A 13,239-nucleotide genomic window follows, 5' to 3' on the forward strand; every position below is an offset into this window, starting at 1 on the left:
GTTTTCCCCTTGGAAAATATACCACCTCTTCTCATAACCTTTTTTTTCCAGCAACAACCAAAAAAAAAAAAGAAAAAGCGAAGCCGTGAGTGTTAATGACATGCCGAGTTCAATTTCCCTGCTGTAAAGAGAAATCTGCGTCGTGCCGGGCGTGGGGGTGACGGGGGCCGACGCATGCTCGCGAGGACAGGGACATGACTGTCCATCAGCCCGGGGGCGGGGGACAGACCACCGGCGCCCCCCCGACCCCCCCTCCCCGTCTCCAGGGATGTGACCTAGAGAACTGAGGCCCAAAATCCAGAGAGAGGCTCGGTCACATGACACTCGCACAGGACCAACGGGAGCTTGGCCTAAGGCTCTGCCGTGCACTTCGGTGACCGACTTCTGGCGGGAAGTGCCGGATGCAGCAGGGCAGCCAGCCTTGCACACAGCCCACCCTGCTCAAGCGTTTTGGGGTCTTTTGGGGGGGGCAGGAGACTTAATGCAGCAGAAAAGAGGACATGGAACTCCCCCCGGCCACACAAAGTGATCTGGGGTGCCAAACACCCCAAATCCTGCCCACCTCCTCCTGCTTACTTCCCTAACAGACATTAAAAAAGAAAGCAAATTATTTCCAAAAACGTGTGTCTGCACGCCGAGCACCTGTCCTGTTGTGTTTAGCGATGTGTGGCTGTGTGACAAATAACACTCAAAGCTAGAGATGTCACCAACACACACCCGTGACACCACGAATCCAGGCTCAGCTCGGCCTCCGCCTCAGGCGCCCGACGTGTCAGCCAGGGCCGGGGTCCCCCGTGAGACGGTGGGAAGGTCTCATTTTCCGGGACGCGCTGCTGGCGTCCGTGGCTTCTCGGTGGCTTTCGGACGGAGTTATGACCTCATGCAGTGTGACCGTGAAGGGCGCAGCCTGTCACCTTGGCCACGTCCTGTGAGTCACAAGGAAGACACAGCTGGCCGCGCGTGCACGGGCTGCGGATGGCCCCGGGCTGTGCAGACTGAGCGGCGGGCATCCTGAGAGTCACGGCAGCAGCTGATCCCGCCGTCGTCCTGCTCAGCAGAATCCTCTGTGCGGTTCCAACATCCGGGCTTCCAGCGCGCGTGCTGGGGACCGTGCCAGCCGTGCCCGCTCTCATGCGCCTCAGAGCATGTGACGGAAACTCGGCGAGCGTGCTTCATCCTTCAGTAGCTCCCGACAGCCGTGTCGGAAAGGCCCCAGCGCTGCTGATGAACGCGCAGTTTGCCTTGAGGCCGATTTTTTTCATGGCCGTGACGTAGCCTGGCGGCGTCACCAAACTCCACGGGGGACAGGACTCTGAGAAGAACCCGACGTGGCAGCCCTCAGCCTGCGTTCCGTGCGATTTCCTGGTTTTCCGTAGGGGAAAATTAAAAAAAAAAACAAAAAAACAAAAAAAGAATTCCCTGAGTGTAAAAATAAATTAAAAACACCCCCGCCCCCTGCAACCGCCCGTACCTCGTGTCGATTCAGGTCAAATATTTACACCGCGGCGAGTCGCGGTCCCGATTCTGTGCGCTCCGCAGCTTCTTGTATTAAAGAGAAAGAAAGGAAAAAAAAAACCATAGAAAAGACCCACTTGATGGCACAGCCCCAAACAGGAAACAAAAGGCGATTTGGGGCACTGCAGTGGGGACGCAGAAGGAGCCGATCGGAGACGCAGCCCGAGGCAGACGCCGGCCGCAGAGCAGACGCGCGCGGCACAGGGCCGGGGCGCGGGCTCCGCACATCCCCGTCCCCACGGCGCACGCACGGCTGGATGTCGACAGGTGTGTGAAGACTCTACATCTCCGCAGAAGGGGCGGCTTTGAAGGGAGAAAGCCTCGTAAAACAGACACCCCTACCCCGTGAAGCAAGGCCCGGACAAGAAGCATGAAAAGCAAATGGACTCTGCACGGGACGGACGCAGCGTCCCAGGCATCCGGAGCGAGTCCTTCTCGCAGGAAACAGGAAAAAGCGGGAGGAAGGGCCAGTTCGCACGTTCCGTCTGGTCGAGGAAAAAGACACGAACACACCGCATCGGACACGGGCGCGCTGCCGATTTCATGCCGGGCTCAGCAAAGCTCGGACGGCGTTCCCGCGCCGGGAAGGAGCAGGCCCCGGGCGCGGAGTCAGGTGGGCAGAATGACGTGAGTTCTAACGAGCGCCGCCCATTCCTGTCAACCCCATCAAGACGCCACTGTCTGCCGCCGGGTCTGCGGATGATCGGAAAACGTCTCGACACAGCAGGAACCGTGTCGAAAATGAAAAGAAACGTGAAGGCTTCGTGCCGGTGTCACAGGGGCCACGCGGCCAGCCTCCCGGGGCGAGACCGCCTGGGGAAATCCTTAGCAGGCAAACTGAGTTTCTGATTCTAACCCTGGGAAACGCGGCTTCCCGAATCAGCCTCCGGTCCCTGGCTGGACTCGGGCACAGGTGCCACCGTCAGAGGGAGACAAACCATTCACAGCGTGACCACCACACACAGCACAGCACCCGCCTGCCAATAAATGACGATGCACGGGAAGTGTCGCCCCAGCTCCGGTGGACTTCGTGGAAGAGAATCCGCTTTAGGGGCTCCGTCCCCGGGGAGGCGAGGGCCCCGCTGAGTCACGGAGAGTGACAGGTCAGTGGCAGCAAGGAGGTGGCACGTCGGCCAGCGTCAGGGCTGTCTGACACAACCACAGACCGTGTTTTTTCTTGAAGAAGTTGGGGGAGACGGTCCCCGTGTAAACAAACCATGAGGTTTGCTCCTCAAACCCTCCATGGAGAGAGGAGGCGGGTGGGACCCTGTGTGACTAAAAGAAGGAGACTCCGTCCAAAGCTTGGTGACAAATAAAATGTTAAAAATTAGAAACGGCAGGAAGAGGGCACGAAATTGCCTGCGAGTGTTGGCTTTCCTTCCCCGTTGGAGGTTTGCTTCGAGGCGGGGTGTGGCGTGTGACCTCGGGGCGTCTTTTCGGGGTCGTCTACCGCTGTGTCTATTGTCACACTCACGGGTCCCCTGGTGGCCTTACGCTCCGTGGAGCGGGGAGGCCTGAGACAGTCACGCGGGCTCTTGCCGTCGAGTGTTCTCCGATGCGTGCTGTGTGCCGTCTCTCCGGCCGCTGGCTGTCTCGCCGCACCCGGATTCCCCAGGACGGTTTTCAGTGCCATGGCTGCCAAAGATGGCGACCCCTTGGGCCAGGCGCCAAGGCCCCCTGAAAGAATGAACGCCACACCCCAGGTTGCACACGTGCGAATGAGACGCCGTGGCCTGTGCCTCCTTCCCGCTCAGCGGCCTCCAAACGCACAGAGCCGATGCCCTGTTCCTCGCTCCTGCTCTGTCTGCAGGAGAATCTGGCTTGTGAAGTCCCCCGGTCACCCTCCCAGACATGCCTGAGACCTTTGTCCTGTCTGCAACCCAGACCTAGCTTTCCGGAGCCCCCCAAGGAAAGCCCATGGGACTCCAATGTCACCCCTACGTGGAGCACCTTCGTACGGTCCTTTACCAGACGTAAGAGTCTCGGTCTGACCTGCCACATCGGCAGCTTTGTCTGAGAGCCGGCAGCCGGACGCGCGTGCCGATGACTCTCTGTTTGTAAATAGAGACTGGGTTTGAAGACTGACTTGCTTTTTTTTTAATTTTTTTTTTTTTTATTTTTTGGCCTTTTTCTTGAACAGAAGGAGAGGAACCCAACAGGAAGCGGCCTTCTGGGCGTTAAAATATGTTTGCAGCATCCCAATGAGCCACAGACCCTTTTTTTAAAAAATGGTTTTCTTCGGCGCCACGCCACGTCGGATGGGGATCTGTCACGGTTTATTCTCAAGGGAAGGGGGCTGGCTGTGCGTTTGCCATGCACGGGGGGACGTCTCCGTGCCTAAAATCCTTTAAGCGGTGACGAGGTGCACCCGCATCCGCCATAGCGAGAGTCTCGCGTCAGAAAGAAATACACTTGAGGTTCTTCTCCAAACACAGTATTTCGAAAGAGCAGCTTTAAATTCCTTCCAAACAGAGGCAAACACCAAGTTGGGACTTGCCGCTCTGACCAGACGCAGAGGCATGTCAAGACTACCAATCTGGCAGTCAGACCGGTTATAGAAATTAGCTTTCATCTGTCTCCATAAAAACAGGCAGGACAGGAAATAAGCTCAGATGAATAATTTATTCGTTCAATTAAAAAATAAAAAAGGAAGAACCTCTCATGACGGACGGGCTGGCTGCAGTCACTGCGCGGTGGTAAGCAGGCCAGCGTAACGGGGAGGCCGGGGAGGCTGCACGCCGCCCATGCGCCAGCCAGCCTCAGAGAGCGAAAACCCCTCTCCGGTGTTCAAAGGGACACTGCTTGGTTTGTGGTTTATGGTTAGAGATTGAGTGATAGGTGGGTCCCTTCAAGTGCCTTTTTTTTTTTTCTTATTTCTCACTAACGCCTCTTCCAAACTCTGCTTCCGTCTCAAAGATGAAAGATCGAGCGATTCCAAAATCAGAACCGCAGCTCCGGCCACACCGACCCGTTGGAAGGACAGTCCCCAAGTCCTCGTGCAAGGCGCGACGGTCTGCCGTTTCTGCCATCCGGTTGGTGGCGCTGTTATGGTGGACCTTTGACCCTGGGCAGAGGTGAGGGGCGAAGGGCCCCCCCGGTGCGCGAACAGAGGTGGGATTCGTTCTGGGAGCAGGGCTGGAGGGCCCCCTGGGGCTCGGCCTCGGGCCAGGACTAGACAGGTGACAAGCTCGATGTCGTGTCCACTTGTCCGCGAAGGCGGCCACGGCAGGCCAGCGCAACTGGGCCAGCGAGGTTTATGCACCTTCGTCGCTTCTCAGAGGCAGGAAGCACGCCCTCCCATCACCTACCGGTGGGGGGTCCTGGCTTGTCTTGTCACCGGAAGCCGTCAGTGTGGCTATGAGAAGATCAATAAACCCACCAGGGAAAGACGCCGACTCCAGGGCTGCTGCGGACGGAGAGGGGACCTCGCTGCTTGGGTCGGTTGTGGCCTCGGCACTTTTCTGTCCACGGGCCTCTCGTGCCGTTAAATAGAGACATGAAAAATCATATTTTATGGCTGCGTTGGTATAAAAATGAGGACAACCCAGGCTGAGTTCTATTCCCAGAGTTGCCTGTCATTTGAACAGAAGTGACGGCGTGTTCAGTGGCCTCTGCGAGCTCCCCTCCCGAGGCACTGGGCTTCTCCAGCTGCTGGGGGAGTGAGCTGGCCCTACTTACCCAGGCAGGAAAACTCGGAAGGGGAGTATCTGGCATGCAAACCCGGCTTCGATAGCCAGGAAATGTCACAGACGGCGGGAAGGGAAGGGCCATCGAGCGGGATCACATAATAAAACCCCCACAAACAGTCTGCACCCTAGAGCCTCAGTGACTTCCCTGGTTGGCAAGACTCTGTGTGCATTGTCACCACAGTGCGTTGGCAATGGTGGACCGTGGCTGCCCTAAGCCTGTGCTACCCCACGTAGGGGGCCCTCCCAGACTTTGTCCTGTGTGTCCCTCGCTTTGTCCTAATCGGTATCCAGAATGGTACTCGTCCGTGTGGGTCTCTCCCGAGCTCTGTGAGTCATCGTGGCAAGTTATCCAAACCGAGGGAGGTGTCCAGGACCCGCCCCCCCCAAACTTGAACTTGATGTCCGAAGCGAGGGCAGTCCTGTGGAGACTCTGACCGTGAATATGTGGTCCCATGCTCCATCCAAGCCACGTGCACTGTTCCCAAACCCCGTCTGACGGGATGACCTTTGTCACACACAGAGGTTCACCTCGCTCAGCTCAGGGTGGGTAGATTTCGGGGAAGGATGAGTTTGCGCATTTCGAGAAGGAACCGAAAATCACCCCATGGAGTGTGGACCAGGCAGCAATGTGACATCAGAGAAGACACAAGTAGCCTCCATCGTCCGGGGAACCTCAGCAAAAGCCCGTCCACGGGGCCTGCTGCTCCTTGGGGTCCGGACGCGCTGAAAACTCAGGAAGGAATTTTTTAAAAGGGTCTAGACATTGTGTTGAGCTACGAAGGCCGTGGCCATTTGAGAAGGAAGTGGGACACAGGCTATATATAAACACGTCAACAAAAGAACCTGCGAGTGTGACTGAGCCGCCTCCGGAGAAACACCGGAGCTTCTAGCTCGATGTCCGCTCTGCAGTCGGGGATGGTGCTGTGGGGTTTTTTCGTCTGTTTTCATGCCCACACCGAGCGTGGCACTCTTGGATGGCACCTCGCTTTCCGAAAAGGGGACAGCAAATTTAATTTGCATAAACATGAATCTCCGCCTTGGAGGAAAAGCAAACACATATCCAAAAAAACGTATATGGAGCCGCTGCCTCTGTGACTGTGTGTGTGCGTGTGTGTGTGCACGTGCGCGTGTGTGCGTGAGTGTGGGTTGGATTGCGTTGCTTTGCTCCTTCGGGGTGGGTTGGGAATACAGAAACGTAATATGTACTTCAAAATTTTATTGGGATAATATACAAACATTATGAATATCTATTACATAAACATAAAGAGGCAAAGTCGGATCCTAGCCTTTTTTTTCGTGTGCGTTCATCCGTTTGCTGCTGCTGTGTGTCCACCGCTGCTCCCTATTTGCAAGGATGTTCATTGTGTCCATCCGAGACGAAAAATGCTGCCTTTCAAAAAGCGTATTTGGACGAATGCTCGGGGGAGCGGCGCCAACTGGTCTTTCTGAAAATCATGAAATGCTTTGAGCGAAGTGAAATCTGGCACATCGGGGTTTGGGGACACACGGCTGGGCCCAGCGTGGGTCCCGGAGTGTGTGGCACAAGCTTAAGACACGGCGTCACCGTTAGCATCGTGTGGAGCATCGGGGGCTCAGACGCCTTTTCCAACCTCCTCGTCACCATGTCTCACTGTGACTCTGAGGAGCCTTAACGGGCGTCCGCTCCGGGGAGCAGAGAAGGAGGAATCTGTGCCTTCTGTGCAGGGACCCTGCGGCCACCCCGCCCGCACTCACAGAGACAGGTCCCCTGCCCGACTCCCCTGCGGCTCGGAGGAATCTGGGAAGCGAAACCCACCTCGGCTGCGGAGTCATTTTCTCGATTTCGTAAGAGCCGTTTCGCGTGTTTTAAGATAGAACATGGTTTCCCATCATGAACGGCCGCAGCCGCCGCCCAGCCAGGGCATTGGGGCGGCTTCCCGTGGTTCCCAGAACCCAGCAGAGAGGTCCATGCTCGGCGTCGCCTGCGACCCAGCACGGGCGGCTGGGTGAGGCTGCAGGGCTCGTGTGGGGCATGGCGCTAGAATCCCCCAGAACCCCCACCAGAGCCCCCCAGAGCCCTCCAGAACCCCCACACAGCCCCCCAGAACCTCCCATCATAACCCCCCACAACTCCCCAAGAACCCTGCCCTGGTGGCTCCATAGCTACGGAACGGTAGCCGGACACGGTCCCTGTCGTGGCTCAGGTGAGCGTCACCGAGGACAAACAAACAGAAAAGCTAAGCGTGGTCCACGGGGGACGAAGCAGAACGGTTCGATCGGTTCTCGGCCACGGTTCCCGGCAGGTGCAGACCCCCTGCCTCCCGTGGAATTTAACTGGAAAGGGGGGCTGGGGAGCCCACGGCCACCTCCTCACGCTCTGGGGACGTCTGCGCTGCCCGCCCTCCCTCCCCGTCCGCCGTCCCTCTGCCTTTCCTTCTGTCCTTTTTTACGAACGGTTGTATTTCTTTCCTCCCCATTCTGAACGGTCTGGATCAGCCAGACCCGGACGAATCTCTCCCCGGCCCCAGGAGACGCCACTTTTCTCCAACGTGTGTGCCGCGGACGGTCCCGCCGCACCCCCCGACCCTGTCTCTCAGCTCCCTGAGTTGCTCGGCCGTGGCGGGCGCTGTCCACGTGCTCGGCAGCAGTGGGGTGCCCTGCCCTCTGCCTGCCCCGGGGTCCTGGCGATGGGAGCCAGGGGGACGTCACCACGGGTGTTTGCATTCCCGGCGGACACAGAGGGTCATCGCACAGGCGCCTCCTCCTCCTACCCAAGACCGCGGCGCCTGTCCAGGGCCTGGGGGCTGGCCCTGGGCTATCTCTGAGGAGTATCAGGCCCCAGGACCTTTGGCACACCAACATCCCTCATCTAGAAATCACTCAGACGATGTCATAAAAATGGTGGGTGTGACATTTCCTTGTAGGAAAAGTACGAGCCCTCTGCAAAGCTGCCGCTTGCGGTTACGGTCTGCGACGGAAGAATCCAGAATGAAAGCAGCAGAGGCACGAGGCCCGGGCAGGGCTGGGGCGTCCAGGCGTCCTCTCCCGGTGCGGTTGTCACAGCTAGCCTGTCCCAGCAGCGATGGGTGACCGCACACCGGTACCGCCAGCCGAGGTCTGTCCTGCAGTCACGGACGCCTGATGTCCTACGTCTCCAGAGGTCCAGCTGAGACCGAGTGTGCGGAAGTCACACGGCAGAGGAGGCTGTTGGGCGTGGCCCACAGCCCCAGGTAAACGGAGTCACTGGCCTCTGGCAGGACACTGCATGGCGCCCAGGACCCGACAGCCAAGACCAGACCTGTCTTCGGGCAAAGGGACTTCTTACTGCACATCTAGGCGTGCGGGGTCCTTTGGACGAACCAAGTGAAGGGTTTCCTGGTGTTGATAGCGAAGGATAAACGAGCACAGAGCCCTTCTGAGAGGGGTCCCCAGGGGCGGGACAGGCCCCACGCCCAGAGGCCAGCCAGAAACACACGTGACCGTCCTCACGGCCAGCCCCACGCATGCCGTACTGGGAGCTGGGACACGGGGAGGGCCATGCCACCGTCCACCTGCCCTTCGTCCCCGATGACGCCAGGGCCTTTCCCGTGCTCAACTGCACGGTGATTCCCCGCTCCTTACCTCGCTTTTTAAAAATCATTTGTGTTTATTTATTTACTTTTGAAATACTTCTAAAATCGAGGTGAAATTCACATGGACCGTGGTGGCGGAAATAAGTCAGGTGTCTCCGCAAAGCTCTGTGCCCGTCGCCTCTGTCTGCTTCTAAAACATTTGCATCGCCCTGCAAAGGAGACCCCGTCCCCACCGGCAGGCACTGCCCCTGCCCCTCCCCCAGCCCCCAATCTCCAGGGACGTGCCTGCTCTGGACGCTTCACGTAAACAGGACCAAACACTGCGAGACGTTCGGCCTTTGGCTTCTCCCACGGAGCGTGGTGTGCCTCAGGCCCGTCCACGTCGTAGCCACATGATATTCCCCTGGGTGGCTGCAGAAGATTTTTTTTTCTTCAGCACCTGTAGTGAGTTCCTAGGTCTTTCGTAACAAACTGTCGCAAAGTGGGTGCCTTAAAACAACAGAAATGTGTCCTCTCATAGTTCAGGAAGCTGGACATCCGAAATCAAGTCGCCAACAGAAGAATCTCTCCACCGGCCTCTGAGAGCTGCTGATAATCGTGACCGTTTCTGGCGTGTAGACCCATCACCCCAACGTCTGTCTCCATAGTCACTCGGCCTCTTCCCTCTGTGTCCCCAAATCACTAGGTCCTTGTAAGGACACCTGTCACTGGAGCAGAGGCCGCCGTAACCCCGCAGAACCTTATTTTAACTTCGTCACAGATGCAAGCACCGTCTTTCCAAAATGAGGCGACATTCGCAGACACGTGGGGTTCGGACGTGGCTATAAGTCGTGTGTCTGGGGGGGTCACCCTTTGACCCAGAACAGCGTCCAAGACTGAGAATCGTGACAGCGGGAACAGACGCAGGGAAGCAGGAAGCCCAATGGTCGTGGTCGGCACCCAGCACGACGTCCGTGGTGATCTGCCGCTGTCTGACGACCACCTCTCCTCTGGGCCTGCGCCTCCGCCCGCCGCCTCCCCGCTTCTTGGAGGCTAAAGGGAACACGGACCAAGGAGAAGGGGTGTCTCTCCTTACACCACGAAGACTGTCAGCGGGGGCTGACGGTCCTGAGTGGCTGCTAACAGGACATTTCACGGGACTTCCCAAAGCAACGGCATCTTCGCTTATTCAAGCCGGGGACGTCGCCGGCGCTGGGGATGGCTCTGAGCACACACGGCGCCCCAGGCACGTAGTGGGGACACAGCTACCTGACCGGGGCCCAGATAACTCGAATTTTCACGCAGGAAAAGCCTTGAGAGTCACCGGCACCTATGGCTGGTGGAGAAGCATCTAAGACACGGGCCGAAAGCGGCAGGGAATGAGGTTGGCTTGTGGGTTTTCCTGTCGGGTGGCCAGTGACGCTCAGAGACGCACTCAGCCTCGCGACGCTGGCAGGCGGCCACTCCGCCGAAGCATCGGGTCACAGGGCTGTCGGACGAGCCCGTGCAGGGTCCCTCGGCACCCGTGCGACGCCGACCTGGTCTCCGCCCCTGCCCCGCGGGGCCACCCACGCTTGCGCGGAGCTGACCTTTGTCAGAATTCGCGCTGCTTCTGCTGCTGCGGAGACGAGCTGCGTCTGCACAGCTGTGTGTGGCCGGTGGGTGCTAAGACGGAAAATGCACGTCAGAACGTGAATCGCAGACAAGACCAACTGCAGCGTCATCCGGAATGACAATTGCTCACTCCGTGTCAGCAAACGCCACGGTTGTTCACAGGGCGTCTCGTCTAGGCCCAGTAAGTGTGTCAGGACCAGGAGCAGCAGAGAGGTAAACTCGAGACCCAGGTGGCCAGGAAGTGACCGGCCCACAGTGATGCTTCAGGACCTGGCACCTCGGGGCCTCTGTGTGGGCACCTTTGCCTCTTCTATTAAAAAAGTGTTAAACACAGTGTTTTATAATGGCGCCGGTGAATAAAACAAAACTCGTTTTCCAGGCTACATGCATTATTTATGCTCATCATCATTATATATATATTTTTTCCACTCCTGATTTCAACCGAAATGGAAGCGAAAACATCTTCCTTGGTCATGAGCTGGAGACAGCTGGGCCGTGTCACTCAGGCGGCTGCAGTCACGCCCTCCTGGGCCTTCGCTTCACACTGACCTTCTTCAGCATTTCCTGCCACCTCGGGGTGGTCCCTGTGTCTCCCACCCGAATGTGCCTTCAGTGCGAGACTCATCAAATCCTTGAAGAAACAGGAATTCGTCCACCCCGCTGGAGAAAACCGGCTGATGATAACCGGCTGATAACCGGCCGATAACCGCCCGAAGATGTCCACGCCCGAATCCCCCCGGAACCTGTGACACGAGGGACTTTGCAGGTGTCATTAAGGCATGGGCCTTAAAATAGGGAGGCGACCCCGGACGAAGCTGGGGCGTCCGTTCTAATCCCATGAGCCCTCGAAAGCAGAGAACCTGGTGTGGCTGGAGCTGGATTCTGCGGAAAAGGAACGGGGCAGAGAGGCCCAGGATGACGCGCAGGGGACACGCGCCCGGACCAGAGAGAGGCCGCCCCACAGCCAGCAAGGAAAGGGGACCTCAGCCCTCCGAGCACAAGGAAGCAGATTCCGCCCACGGTGCGAACGACCCCAGGAACCGGCTCTGCCAGGTCGTCCGGACCCAGGGGGTGGACATCTGGATTCCGACCTGGCGAGACCGTGAGCGGCAGACCCAGTGGAGCCTGAAGTCCTCCCGGCTTCTCGCCCACAGGACAGTGACATCGCACATGTGGGCTGCTCCGAGGTGTTCCGTTTGGCGTGATTTAGTCACGGCGCGGTAAAAACCAAACGCGGATGTCGTTGCCGATGGCGAGGTTTCTGTCTTCGTGCAGCCGAGTACTATTCCCGAGTACTATTCCCGGAGGTACCGTCTTTTCTGCACCCACTCTCTGGCTGCTGGGCGCACGTGTCCCTTTAAAGTGGTGTTTTGAGATTCTTCGCATAGAGACCCAGGACCTAGACCGTACTGCGCCGAATAAAGTCAGACAGAGAAAGACACGCGCCGTGTGATTTCACTTCGACACGGAACCTGAAGAGCAAATTAAACAAACCAACAAACGGACTTGTGGACACTGGGAACAAACTGATGGCTGCCACACGGGGCGGAGGTCGGAGGCGGGGTGAAAACAGGAAAGAGATGAAGATGCACAAAGTGGTACTTACGAAATAGTCACGGGATGTTTGTACAGCACAGGAACATAGTTAGTAATATCGTAATAAGTAGGCATGGTGTCAGGTGCGTATCAGACTTATTGGGGGGGCGGGTCCCTTCGTATATAAACATCTAATCACTGCGCTGTACATCTGAAATGAACATAATGTTCTATGTCAGCAGTAAGTAAAAATTCAAACTTTATAAAAGTAAAGTAAAAAAACACAAATGTCCAGGAAGCGAAACATCAAATTTTACACAAACAAAGTGCCTCAGGGAGGGCTCTGGAACTGCCAGCACGGCTGCCAGCAGCCGCTGAAGCCCTCAGCTTTCGGGCCCCCAGCTTCTGGCTCCAGAAACCACATTACAGCCCGACTGGGGAGACGGGGCAGGTAGAAAGCAGGGGTGTCCAGTCGCCCCCCCTACACGGAGGTCATCCAGCATCTCTATGTGTCCGTGGAAACTTGCCTGTCGATTTGCATTTCCACAAGCACAAACCAGAAATTCCGCCTCTGCCGTGGGGAGGGGCCTGGTGGCCGTGACAAGTGCGTGCCCCCACTGAGTCCTGAGTTGATAGCTTTACATCCCATGTGGCACCCGGGACCACCTAGACACACCTGAGCTTACCTGGGCACACTTGGGAGAACCCGGCCAAGCCCAGCAGCCCGGAATCCTGGCCTTGTCTGGGGTCATGGACAGGCTTCCAGGCCTCCAGGCCTCCATTGTCCCAGCTGTAGGACCCGGGGCTGTAAAGGCCAGCCGCAGGTGGCTCGGAGGGGGTCTGTATCCTCTTAGATCCCCTCTGGAGCCCACCCAGGCGGCCTCAGCAGAGTGCAGCCTGCTCACTGCCCGGCGCCCCCTAGTGCTGGGCTGCCGTTCCGTCTGCAGGAAGGCTCTGTGGGGTCACTTCCCGTGGGGTCGGGGTTAGGGTTCTGGCGCCTATAAACACCGTGTGGAGTCCTGAGTCTTAGCAGTGACCGCGGGCCTGGAGACTCCCCATTGTGCACTCGTCAGGGGTTGTGGGTCTCTGCCGGCGTGAGTGTGTGAGGGGTGCCTGTCTGCAGGCCAGTGGGTGCTGGAACTGGGGGATGTGGCTGGAGGCCCTTGTGCGGTGTGCACTTGCAGGGTTGGGGACCAGGTAGGGGTCTGGTGGGGGTCTGTTTAAGGTCAGAGTGGGAGTCCCGATGGAGGTCGGTGGTCCCAGGAGGGGTCTGGGCGGGGTGTGCAGGCCCAGGGGCCTGTAGAGGAGCCCCCGAGTGTGTGGGTGGGGGTCCCCCGAGGGTCCCAGTGGGGTTC

General features: G+C 57.9%; 1 protein-coding gene and 1 long non-coding RNA gene across 2 annotated transcripts in view; one reads left to right on the forward strand and one right to left on the reverse strand.

The window, feature by feature from the left end:
* Positions 1-10,719: 10,719 nt before the first annotated feature.
* LOC120608042 (uncharacterized) lies at positions 10,720-12,555 on the reverse strand. The gene is made up of 2 exons (XR_005654291.1): positions 11,955-12,555; positions 10,720-11,820 (listed from the first exon to the last, which is right to left on the reverse strand). It is a non-coding gene; the product is annotated as an uncharacterized LOC120608042 (long non-coding RNA).
* Positions 12,556-12,957: 402 nt separating this feature from the next.
* Positions 12,958-13,239, forward strand: part of ZBED1 (zinc finger BED-type containing 1) — a gene marked incomplete at its 3' end in the record, with an annotated part of 6,575 nt that continues 6,293 nt past the window's right edge. Inside the window, exon 1 of the mRNA XM_039869797.1 lies at positions 12,958-12,978. The remainder of the gene's footprint in view (positions 12,979-13,239) is intronic.

Source organism: Pteropus medius, unplaced genomic scaffold (assembly GCF_902729225.1).
Source record: "Pteropus medius unplaced genomic scaffold, Ma_sr-lr_union100, whole genome shotgun sequence".
Lineage (NCBI taxonomy): Eukaryota > Metazoa > Chordata > Mammalia > Chiroptera > Pteropodidae > Pteropus > Pteropus medius.